The 13,438-nt window shown below is 41.5% G+C and overlaps 1 long non-coding RNA gene and 1 pseudogene across 1 annotated transcript; one reads left to right on the top strand and one right to left on the bottom strand.

Moving 5' to 3' along the window:
* LOC127625049 (zinc finger protein 208-like) overlaps positions 1-13,438 on the top strand; it is a 632,925-nt pseudogene that overhangs the window by 582,963 nt on the left and 36,524 nt on the right.
* On the bottom strand, positions 10,989-12,010 carry LOC127625053 (uncharacterized). Its single transcript, XR_007968246.1, has 3 exons — positions 11,914-12,010; positions 11,352-11,438; positions 10,989-11,283 (listed from the first exon to the last, which is right to left on the bottom strand). It is a non-coding gene; the product is annotated as an uncharacterized LOC127625053 (long non-coding RNA).

A 13,438-nucleotide genomic window follows, 5' to 3' on the forward strand; every position in this document is an offset into this window, starting at 1 on the left:
GCCCGCCTCCAGCAGCTCCTGCAAAAAAGGCAAGTACACTTGGTATCTCGCACGTTTTGGGGTTCAAGCTCTTGGTATCACACCAGTCACTGAACACTTTCCACTTTTGGGCATACAAGCGCCTCGTAGAGGGGGGCTCGCGCCTCAGTAATGGTTTTCAGAACTCCACTGGGGAGGTTCTCGGGAACACGTTGAGGGGCCATGCATGGAGGGCCCACAGATCGGGGCGGGGATGAAGAATCATCCCGCTGGCCTGTCCGAGGAGGTCTTGCCTCAGCGGAATCGGCCATGGGGCAGATTGCATCATCTGTACCAGCTCTGGAAACCACGTCTGGTTTTTCCAGAGTGGGGCTACCAGGAGCACTGCACATTTCACCTCCCTGATCCGACTGATGACCTGAGGCAGCATCGCGATCGGGGAAAAGCAAACAAGGGGCGGCTCGGCCAAACTTGGGCGAGCGCGTCCGTGCTTTTTGAGAAGAAGAGAGGGCAGTGCGCGTTTTCCTTGGAGGCGAAGAGGTCGACCTCTGCCTCGCCAAAGGTTCGCCATAACCACTGAACCGTCAGAGGGTGGAGAGACCATTCTCCTGGGAGAACTTTGTCTCTGGATAGCATGTCCGCTCCTTGGTTCAGGACGCCTGGCACGTGCGCTGCCCTTAGCGAGCGCAGGTGGTGTTGTGACCATAGGATGAGCTCCCTGGCCATAGAGTGCAGGGAGCTCGACCTGAGTCCACCTTGGCGATTTATATACGAAACTACCGTCATGTTGTCCGTTCGGACCAGGACGTGGTCGTTTTGCAGGTACGGAAGCAGGGCTCTGAGAGCCAAGGCGACCGCTTTCATTTCCAGACAGTTTATGTGTGGAATTATGCTTTTCCGGGTTTGACCAAAAGCCGGAAACAGGCCTGCCCTCGTAAAGGGCCCCCCATCCTATTTTGGAGGCATCTGTCGTGATCATTTTTCTCCGCGTATTCACGCCCAGACTCACGCCGGTTTGATACCAGTTTATTGCTTTCCAGGGCGTCAGGGCTTTTATACAGCCGTGATTCGCTCTGATCAAAAAGTGGCCCGAGCGCCACGCGTGAGTGGGGACATGGCTCTTGAGCCAGTGCTGGAGAGGACGCATGTGCAACAATCCTAGCTGGAGTACAGCTGATGCCGAGGCCATGAGACCAAGCATTCTCTGAAATCGTTTGACGAGGGCGTGCGCGCCCGTTCTGAACGATGTTGCAAGGCGTCGAATAGAGAGCGCGCGCTCTGATGAGAGGCGCGCTGTGATCTGCACTGAGTCTAGCACTATTCCCAGAAAAGAAATATTCTGGCTGGGGGATAGCACGCTCTTTGCAAAATTTATTCTCAGACCCAGGCATTGTAAATGGCTGATAGTCCAAGATCTGTGTGTCATTAACTGAACCTCTGATTGTGCTATGATTAGCCAATCGTCGAGGTAATTCAGTATCCGCACTCCCGCTGTCTCAGGGGAAAGTGCTGCGTCCATACATTCCGTGAATGTACGGGGGGCCAATGATAGGCCGAATGGTAGTACTGTGTACTGGTATGACTGTCCCTCGAAAGCGAATCTCAGAAAGGGCCTGTGATGAGGCGCTATCGGGATGTGAAAGTAAACGTCTTTCAAATCCACTGATAGAAACCAATCCCCGGGGCGAACTTGCGCGAGGATATGTTTGGTTGTTAACATTCTGAACGAGCGAATCATTAACGCTTTGTTCAGATGTCTGAGATCCAGGATGGGGCGAAGGCCACCGTCCTTTTTCGGGACGAGAAAATAGCGGCTGTAAAAACCCGCCTCGCTCAAAGAGGGAGGAACAGTTTCTATAGCGCCCTTCTCTATCAGTTTGAGCACCTCGGTGCATAGAACATGTGACACATCCTTCCTCACTTTCGTCTCGACCACCGCTGAAAAGCGGGGTGGTCTGCGAGCGAATTGAAGTGAGTATCCGTGTTTTATTATGTTCAAAACCCATTTCGGCATGTCGGGGATTTTTTCCCAGGCTTCTGCTCGCACAGATATGGGCTGGGGGCGTGTCGCAGTGACTTATGGGCCCCGCCGGCAAATCGCTTTGTGCTAACACAGAATCTACGGCTCTCAGAGGCGCAGGTGCGCGCTGAGCAGCCGTATTGAGTGCCGAGTGCAGAGGTGCGTGTGAGAGTACAGGCACATGCGCTATTTCCGAAATGCTCACAGCATGAGTCGGAGAGGTGCTTGAAACTGTATGAACAGTGTTTTGAAGTGGGGGTGCATTCATCATTATGGGCACGCGCGCCACATTCATAAAGCTTTCCGCATTTAGCGGGGAGTTTCTTAGCTCGCGCATTGCATCTGTGATGTTTGCGGCATAGCTGTTTGAAACTGTGTGGGTAGCTGTGTGTAGGGGTGCGTGCAATACGGCAGGCACACGCGCTACACTTATAGCACTTCCCGTTTTTACTGGGGAAGTGTTTATAACTGTGGGAACAGTGCTTGTTTGTAGTGGTGCATACATGACAATAGGCACACGATCTACATTTTTGAGACATCCAGCCTGATCTGGGGAGGTGTTTGGCACTGTTTGGACAGTATTGATATGTGGGAATGCGCACTTTAGTGTGGACATGTGAACCCTTAGTGACACAGGCAGAAAATGACTCTTTTGGTGATTTCTGTGTGTCGCCGTGAAAACGGCGTTTGATTGCAGGTGAGCGAGTTTTATGACTGGCCCATTGACTGCTGTATAGACATTTCCAGCCGCCTGTAAGGGGACTGGGTAATGTTTTAAATGTTTGCGAGGGAGCGGTCCGGCATTTGCGAGACGCGTACTCCCTCTCTTTCTTCCTGCTGCTAGGAAGACTTACGAGGCTCTGTGTTCAGGGTGATTCTGGTTCGAGGGCCTCGTTGCTCCTGCGGCTTTCTTCGGCCAGCGGAACGCGAGCGGCGTCGAACGTCCTTTTCAGGTCTGCTCTTCGGCTGGGAGACGGGCGGCTCTGCCCTGGCTCGCTGCTGCTGCTGGGGCGGTTTTTGAGATGAGCTGGAGCGCTTAGGCAGGAAGTGATGCATAGCTTGCGAATCCTTCCGCGCCTCAGTGAAGCGCTCCGTGAAATCTCTCACTGTAGGTCCGAACAGGCTGCTCGGAGTGACAGGTGCGTCAAGGAAGGGTGCCTTATCCGCGTCCTTCATCTCCGTTAGCGTTAGCCACAGATGGCGCTCAAGGACGATCAAATTAGCCATGGCCCGGCCAATGGATTGGGCGGTGGCCTTTGTGGCTCGCAGAGCTACGTCCGTAGCACTGCGCAGGTCCTTAAAAGCGTCGGGTTCAGGTCCAGACTCGTCCATAGAGCGGAGAAGTTTGGCCTGAAACACTTGTAGAACCACCATCGAATGCAGCGCTGACGCAGCTTGACCGGCGGCAGCGTATGCGCGACCGGTGAGAGCTGATGTGGTTCTGCACGGCTTCGATGGGTGAGAAGCTCTGGCCTTCCATCCAGCGGTGGAGGGTGGGCATAGATGGTTGGCCACAGTCTCCTCTAGGGGCGGAGTTGCCTCGTAGCCTCTTTCTCTCGCGCCGTCCACTGAGGAGAGCGAAGAAGACAAAGAAGGCTTTAGGCGAGCCGAGTGCGGGGCTTTCCGCGACTTTGTGAGCTCGTCGTGCACCTCAGGGAAGAAAGGAGAGGGTCTCTGTCGGGGGGCCTGCCGGCACCCCTGCAGGAACCACTCATCCAGCCGGCTGCGGGCGGGTTCTTCCGGAGAAGACCAGTCGAGCCCGAGGTCTTCCACGGCCTTAGACAGGATGATGCCGATGGCGTCATCCTGATGCCGATGGCGCGGGGTCGAACGAGCCCGGCCAGTCGTCGGATGCAGCGTCAAGAGAGAGGCTGTCATCCTTTCCGTCGTCGTCCCCTGATGTGCCGAACGAGACGAGACCCACCGCTTTGTTGGAGGGGTGCAGGTCCGCTCTCGCGAAATGGACCGGCGGCAGGGAGACATCTGGTAGCGGTGATGCCCGCGGGGACTGAGCCGGCGTGACATCACCGGAGTCGGGTGCTCTGGCAGCCTCTGTGAGCGGCGCTTTTTCTTGCGCGGCTCGAACAGAGGTGGCAGCACGGGGGCAGCCGGCTCGCTTGCGGTGAAAACGGCAAAGCCAGTGCGCAGCTCGGCGAGGCCCAAGGAGTCGCATTCATGGCATCCGCCCTGAATGAGTGCAGCTTCTGCGTGGTCCAGACCCAGGCAGCGAGTGCAGATGGTGTGCCGATCTCCGTCGGAAAGATGGCCTCTGCACGAGGCGCAGGCTGAAGGCATTTGAAACAACGCCTAGAAAATAACTCTTTTACTCTTAAAAGCGTCGCAGGGGTGAACGCTTGTTCAGTAAACGATATGCGATGCGCGCCGGATGGCGTAGCAGAAGGCTTCGAAGGCGGCTGAAGATGCCGGCGTCCTCTCAGCAGTCCCGCTGTAAGCTTGTCCACGGCGGCGAAAGACTCCAAAAATCCGGAGGATCCAGCGAAGAGAAGATCTTCGCTGAAGGAGATTAAATCTAAAAGAACTGGCATGACGGGACGTTCATTATATAGCCTTCATATGCTAATTTCAGCAGGCTCTGAGCGCGCGAATGCGGGACGCGCCCCCATTGGTCGCGCGTTCTAAGTCGCCCCGTCACTGGTTCGAGCAGTTGCCGCAGCACAGCCAATGACCGAGCTGCCTCGCTCATCACTGTCTGCTGTGCAGCTGCAATGCGTTTTACATAAAGACTTCAATATTTCTCGAGAAACAGAGTTTTCCCATAGCGTAAGCTACTTACGCAATAGGAGAGACCTCTCGATAGGGAAACGCATGAATCAAACCGAAAGAAAACAATGCAGTAAGAAGTGCTTTCTCTTGCTAAATGCACACACACACAAACACACACACACACACACACACATCCTACACCACTGACACACACACACACACACACACACACACATACAGAGAGAGAGAGAGAGAGAGAGAGAGAGAGAGAGAGAGAGAGAAAGAATAAACAGAAATGGAAAAATATGACCTAATGCGAATATTGTGATTTGTCACTCGCCTAAACACCATGTATTATATTTAGGCCCTACACACACACACTTTTGTCAACGCAGACACACATTGCTCTCAGACATCCACACATAATTATAAATATAATATTAGATCGATTAGCCATTAAAATGCTTCATAACACAGTCAATAGTGCCCCTAGTGGAAACCAGGAATATAACATGCTTTCCACCCATAGGGAATACCTATGTAGTGACGCCATCTGGTGGAATACACTATATAATGCAAACAGGACCCTTTTGCTTCCCAATGACGCAATGTTTCGACCGAAATCGATTTGCATGTATTATTGACGGCCCCGGCTTTAAACGAGGTTTTAATGGGTTTCAATGGGCCATTTTTGGTCATTATGGTACTGAAAGGTGCTTTTTTTCTACACAGTGTGTGTTATACATATTTTGCAAAATGGGATCAAATTTTTTACATTTATCCAAAAAGTCACAATTTTGCCAAATTACATACCATTTGCATTAAAACAGCCAAAATGGTCAAAGAAATTAAACTGCAAATGACCAAAAATGGTCATAACGAGGCACAAGGGTTAAGGAATAGTTCACTTTAAAAAAAAAATGTCATCATTTACTCATCCTAAAGTTATTTCAAACCTGTATGAGTTTTTCTTCTGCTGAACACAAAAGAAAATATTTTGAAAAATGTTCAAATGTGTGCATCGCTGCTGAATAACACTGACAAAGTCAATTCTATTCAGTAGTCTGCCAAAGTTACGTTAGCTAATCTGCTAGCTACATGCAATAGAGAGTGCTAATGTGACGTCATCGTGACGTATTACCAGTGGTGAACGCAAAGCATTTTGGGAATCCGCGGCACAAACAGAAGGCGCCAGACTTGATTGTATGGAGGGAAGAACGCAGTGTTCAAGGTGCCGTCTACCTGCTGTGTTATAAACTGCAATAGTCGTTCTCACGATAGAAGTGGCATAAAGCTTAAGAACGGAAAATCCTTTTATCGTTTTCCAGCGTGAAAAAATAATAGTACAAGCCATGTTTCAGAGGTGACAAAAAGTGCGACGAATGGCATGGATAGCAGCAGTAAGGAGGCCCCAAAATGTCACTTTCAACATTCTATTTGAAAATCAGATCTCTGTATTCTGTATTGCATGTTCAAACTTTACTATCAATCATTATAACAGGTTAAGTGTTTCCTCCATAATGAGTTTGGACATTTTAAAGATTGCTCAAACTAATCCATTACACTTTGAAGGTGCACGCAAGGGTTATTCATGGATAGGGGTAGCCCTAAGCCTAAATGTAAATATTTATTTCATTTTGTGATTTCAGGTTATAGAAAAACCTGTGTTCGTGGAGATGTACAGCAGATTACCATGGCAACCAAGGTGTGGAAGGAGTATTTTTTATTTATTTGTAATTGTTTTAGTAATTTTCTACTGGACAAACTGAATTACTCCAGGTCAGATTATTACATTATTTCATTTCATATAAGAGTACAGTAAACAATTATTTTAGAAAAAAATGAATCATATCAATTCACCAATGTTATTTTAAATATTCTATTTGAAAACGAGATATCACAACCGTTAAATCTGTGTCTGTATTGCACGTTCAAACCGTAATATCAACCTTAATAACAGGTTGTTAAGTGTTTCCTCCATAAAGAGTTAGGAAAATGTAAAGAATGCTTAAACTAATCAATTACACATTAAAGGTGCACTATGCAAGGGTTATTCATGGTTAGGGGGGTAGCCCTAATCCTAAATGTAAATATTTCTTTCTTTTGTGATTTCAGGTTATAGAAAAACCTGTGCTTGTGGAGATCTACAGCAGATTACCATGGCAACCAAGGTGTGGAAATAGGGGACTGTTTTTAATCTGAAATCTGTATTGTCAAAGATGGACAATTCTTCTGACACCATATTATTGTTCTTAAAGTAAAACATATTAATTTTGATCTATACTGTATTCATAATTGTATGTTTATACTTGTGGCGCCACTGTGGCTGAGCAAGGTTTGGTATTGCTACAGTGAGACCCCCATCTTGCAAAGTTTGGTTAAGAAAATACGATGAAAATTAAATCTATTTACAAGAATTACATTTGTTTTATTTTTTCTGCTTATAGAGTGATCACTAGGTGTCAGAAGACTTGTATTATACTACATGAGCTGTATGGAGTCATTTTATAGACATTTGTTGTCCTTTTTGAAAGTGAAGCTGGAATCAATTTACTGCAGTTGTTTAGATAAAGGTCGGCAGTAAGTTTTGGGTGAACTATTCCTTTAAACAGTCAAAGCCCCTGCTACTTTCCTGACTAAAGTTTTATCTCGTCTGAATGCAAAGATTGCTATAGCACAGTCTGATGACATTCATTACTTTGTCTCAAGTCTTCTTATGTGACTCTGCACTCACTGCTGGGTACAGCCTCATACATTTGATTTAATAACATCAGGACTGGGCATCTCCCCCTGAAGTGGTATTGAAACAGTAAATTACTGTTACATACTACTTTTTTGAAGTTTGGGTTGTGGAGTTAAGTGGCCATAACATAAGTCCAAATATTAAAAGAATAGTTCACCCAAAAATGAAAATGTTCTGATAATTTACTCACCCTCAGGTCATCCAAGATGTAATCGGATTTCTGTCTTCATCAGAATAGAATTTAAAACAGACGTTCTTTTGAAATTAATGCAATAAATAATAATCCATCTTTTGAATGGTCAAATACTTAGATGCATCAAAATAATCCACACGACTCCAGTCGATAAGTCTTCTGAACTGAAACAATTGAACATTTTTACAAACAAAACATTAGTTATGTACTTTTAACCTGCAAATGCTTACTTCTGCCCTCGCTCTGTGATGCACACTCAGCCCCGTGTCACAAGTATTGTTTTGTAGAACAACAAAAATTTTTATTGTTTCAGTTCAGAAGACTTTTATTTGTCGACTGGAGTCGTGTGGATTATTTTGATGCATCTAAGTATTTGACCATTCAAAATGATGGATTATTATTTCTTGCATTAATTTCTTGAGGAGACACCCTTGTGTTCCGATGGCGAGATAATTATCAGCAGATTTGGATTTTTTTTTTTTCTCTCAAAATCAAATAAAGTGATCTGCTGAAGAAACAAAAACCTATATCTTGGATGACACGAGGGTGAGTAATCCATATGAGAATTTTCATTTTTGGGTAAAACTATTCCTTGAAAATGTTTCTTTGAATGTAGCCACTTATTCACCCAAAAATGAAACTTCTGCCATTAATTACTCTCCCTCATGTCGGTCCAAAACCTGTAAGACCTTCGTTCATCTTCAGAACACAAATGAAGATATTTTTAATGAGATCTAAGAGCTTTCTATCCCTCCTTTGACATCCTAAGTAACTGATACTTTCAAGACCCAGAAATGTTGTAAATACATCATTAAAGTAGATCATGTGACTCCAGTGGTTCAATCTTCATTTTATGAAGCCACAGGAAAAAACTTAATTCAACCATTTCTTCGCTTCAGCGTCAGTCGCTGACTTTGTGGCGAGCTTTTTTAATATTTAATCATTCACAGGATATGAATTGTTGATATCAAGAATGGATTTTTTTTTGTTACTATTTTTGATATCAAGAATTACATTTTCACTTGTTGAAATGGAAGTCTTGATATCAATAATTCATATCCTGTTAATGATTACATATTAAAAAAGCTTGCCACAAAGTCAGCGACTGACGCTGAAGCGAAGAAATGGTTGAATTAAGTTTTTTCCTGTGGCTTCATAAAATGAAGATTGAACCACTGGAGTCACATGATCAACTTTAATGATGTATTCATACATTTCTGGGTCGTGAAAATTTCAGTTATTTAGGCTGTCAATGGAGTTGCAGAAAGCTCTTGGATTTCATTAAAAATATCTTCATTTGTGACCCTGCACCACAAAACCATTCATAAGTTGCACGGGTATATTTGTGACAATAGTCAACAAAACATTGTATGGTTCAAAATTATCAATTTTTCTTTTATTCCAAAAATCTTTAGGATATTAAGTAAAGATCATGTTCCATGATGATATTTTGTAAATTTCCTACCACAATATAAATATATATATATATATATATAAATATTTTTGTGAGTGGATGCCGCAAAATCGTCAACAGAAATGAACAACTTTAAAGGCAATTTTCTTAATATTTAGATATTTGATTTTTTTGGCACCCTCAGATTCCTGCTATTAAAATGGTTGTATCTCTGCCAAATATTGTCATATCCTAACAAATATTTTTCTTTATTAGCTTCTTGATTCAGCTTTCAGATGATGTATAAATATAATTTTCAAAAAACTGAGTCATACGACTGGTTTTGTTTCATTTGTGTTCAGAAGCTGAACGACATGAGGGAGAGTAATTAATGACAGAAGTTTAGTTTTTGGTTTAGCTAAAAAGTATTTTGAACTCTGGACCAATAAAATATGTATGTTTCAGTAATTGCTTTAAAAAAACAGAAGTTCACCATCTGTCTGCTAATGCCAGGAAACCCTCTCCTACTGTACTGTATAGGTATGCACATCTTTGAAAACCATGATAAATGTAGCTTTGCAAAATGATGCTCGCAGTTTAATCATACCAGTGTCAGTATGTTATCTTTAAAAAAAAAAAAATATCAGATATTTATTCATTTATTCTTCTGGCTCTTGTGGAGCTAACACCAGCTGACATGGTAGTGTTTAAAAACAAAACAAACAAAAAAAAACATTCCCATCAAAATAGCACACAATCAAATAAGAACACAATATCTCTCCATCTATCTCTCTGTCTGTCTATCTTTCTATCTAATAGGCCTATATTACATATACACACAGTGCTTAGCGTAAGTGAACACACCCATGCTAAAGTTGACTAAAAAAAAAAGAGGAATTTCTTTTGGAAATTGATCTTAATGGCTTAATTAAAAAAAAAAATGAGAAAAGCTCCAATTGGACACCAATTTTCTTTGTGAATGAATAATGTATCGTAAATAAATAAATGTTCTTCCTTAAATACAGGGTGCATAAGTCAGGACACCCCTATGTTAGGCAGGCAGATTTATATTTTTAAAGGCCAGTTATTTCATGGATCCAGGATACTATGCATCCTGATTAAGTTCTCTTGGCCTTTGGAATTAAAATATCCCCACATCATCACATTCCCTTTTCCATACCTAGAGATTGGCCTGGTTTTATTTCAGTTAGCATAATAGCTGGTTTGATTAGCATTGAGAGATGATCTTATGGAAAGTACCCCATGCCAATCTCTAGGTATGGTGAAGGGTATGTGATGATGTGGGGATATTTTAATTCCAAAAGCCAAGGGAACTTTATCAGGATGCATAGTATCATGGATCCATGAAATAACTGGAATATTTAACTGAAATATTTACGATACATTATTCATTTACAAAGAAAATTGGTGTCCTTAAAGGTTGGAGTTATCCTCGTTTTTTTAAGGCAAAATCTTCCCAAAGATTATTTTTTTTTATTCCTCTATATATATATAAATCTATAAATCTATGTAGTGTTTGTTTAGCCAATAACCTAGTCACCAGTTGTGATTATGATTATAACTTGAGCATCATTTGAAAGCATTCATCATAGTTTAAAAGCTGTTGCAAATTATAGTTTGTTTTTATTTTAAATGTAGCTACTTTTGGTGTATTATAATGTACTATGATTGTTTTTCCATTGTCCAATCAATTTTTTTTAATGTATATCTGTAAAATAAATGCTTAATACTATATATGTACAGATATTTGTCTTTGATTTTACATACTTATTGGGTTTTTATACATTCTGTCTGTTATTTTACAAAGTAAATAAACTTTAGTAAACTGTAAATTACTGTATAAAGACAGAGTAACTTCATAAAGTAACTAAAAAAAGCCATACCTTTACAGAGATTAACCTGAAATGTAGTTGTTTTTAATGTATTTTCACATACTTATAACGTTTTTATACATTATTTCTTAGTTATTTTACAAAGATAAACTGTATTTTAAAAGTAAATTACTGTATAAAGACAGAGTAACTTCAGTAAAGTAACTAAAAAAAGCCATATATTTACAGAGATTAACCTGAAATGGACTCAACATATTGCTCAACATAAAACTTTTTTTCTGCATCGAGTGCAGCGACTTTTCTCATCACTGTGACCCCCAGCTCCGTCAGCTCCTGTTGCAGTACCATTCTGCACACCACCTCATCCAACACAGAATACTGCAAAAAATATACCCTTAAAACACTATTTAAACCACATAGAACTATGCATGAAACCCAATAGTTACTGCTAACAAACAACTGGTTTCTCATTACTGTAAACTGTTCTCCTTCTGCATGGGGGCTTTTTGTTGGACTTTTGAAAGCCATTTTTCCTGCAACATAAACATATAAATAAATTAAACAACTCACTAAAAAGTAGTTACAACAAATACACCTACACATACACTACATTTACCATACAAGTGGTGTGATACACAACTAATAGCAACAAAAATGACTGGTTCAGACCAACAGAACTTTGAAAATCACATTTTTATATGTGCAATGTATTTAACCATGCTGCAAACTTTTTAAAATCTTTACAATGTTAATATTTAAATTGAAAAAAATCTTAAAGTAGGCCTACTTTTTAAATTGTATAACTGACACTAATCTATCAGTTATTGTTCAATTACAATACTCTCTGTTAGTTAAACAGTTATTATGTGCATCCATACTGCAACAAACAACAGGTACGAACGAGCATTAACTGTAGTTTGTAACTAGTTTACACAACATTGACAAAGCCAGAATTTATTTTTAACTCCTGTTCACTGTAAAAAAAAAAAAAAACATTATGCCACATACCGTGATGAAAAGTAGTTGGTGATATTTCTCAGATGAAGATCAGGTAACAGAAGTGTGCCGCAGAAGACCTAAAAGTGGTTTAGCTGCGAACGTCATAGTGCGTGTGCGGAAGTGTGCCAAAAGACTGCACACGCCCCCATGTCACGTGACAATGGCATGATTTATTTTTTATTTGTGCTCTGACACTTTCTAACTTAATAATAGTGAACTATGACTTCCAGTGAATGTTTCACTTCCATTTTCCAAGAAACATTTCTTTGTTCATTATCATTATCAAATAGTCAATATATTGTTCTTGTAATTATTATATAGGGCTGGTCAGTTGTATGTATAATAATTATGCTACTCAGGAGGTATAGACCAGGGTGCAATTTATAAATTGGATGAAGGAGATTCCGTGCGCTGGTCTAAATATCCATCTGTTGAATTATTTTATTCCCAGATGAACGTCAGCCATTTTGTTATTATTTTCTTATAAATATTAAAGTTTATAAAACACCTCGGCGAGTTACGCCATGCATGATTCTAAAACCGGGACGAAGACGCCCGCACTTTACCTTCACTTAGTTCTTCCATAAGCTTTGAACTACTTAAGATACTCCTTCGTTTTAAGTCGTACAAATAGGAGTAAATGGTCTACTATTCTGTACACACACAACAACAACACGTTGTGCTTTTGTAAAATAAAGAAGACAAACAGGAAGCGCTTTTTTTCAATCTGCACAGCAATCAATATCAAACGGAGACACTATCAAGAAAAGAAAAAACTACAAGAGAGCTTTTCAAAGGATCACGGTTCTGTCTCCACCCTACAGACGTCTGGTGTGGTGTAGCTACTTCAAAAGCAACAATGAAAGAAGTAAACAGATCAATGAGAATTTTAACACTTTGACTATTGTTTAAATACATCTGATGCTTTTGTAAACTCTCCCTGAACTTTCCAGTGACTTTTTTCATAAACTAAATTTTGTCCCACTATTTCATCACATTTCTTTGGATGCAAACATTGAACATTGAGTTTTTATGGTTCCGTGCGGATGGATCACATGATGATGTAACTCGAAAGCGTGCAACGATTCTTTTAAATGCATTTGCTTTTTTTTATAGAAAATTATTTTAACAAAAGACAAGCACTACACGGTAAGTGGAAGCTTAATGCTTAAAGGTCACGTAACTGCGGCATAGCTTATGCAAATGTCTCTTTTTGGGTTAGGACAAAAGAATGAGCTTAATCACTGTCTGCCACCGGCAGTTGACTGTAGTAACTGTGTATTTGGGGACACACACACAAAAAAATCCTACAAAATGAATTTATTCTCCATGTAATAATAAACGTAAACAATTCGTTTCAGATATGTAAACTATTTTTAAATACACAGAATACAATAAACGTAAACAACAAGGCAAATGTTGTCTAGTTTGACTTTTTATTCTCATTAACAGCTTCTCCAAAGCTCCTCATCAGTTGTCTACCATTCAGTTTTCTTTAATGTTGTAGTCACATTAGTTACACTTTACATAACAC

The sequence above is a fragment of the Xyrauchen texanus genome, chromosome 31 (genome assembly GCF_025860055.1).
Source record: "Xyrauchen texanus isolate HMW12.3.18 chromosome 31, RBS_HiC_50CHRs, whole genome shotgun sequence".
Lineage (NCBI taxonomy): Eukaryota > Metazoa > Chordata > Actinopteri > Cypriniformes > Catostomidae > Xyrauchen > Xyrauchen texanus.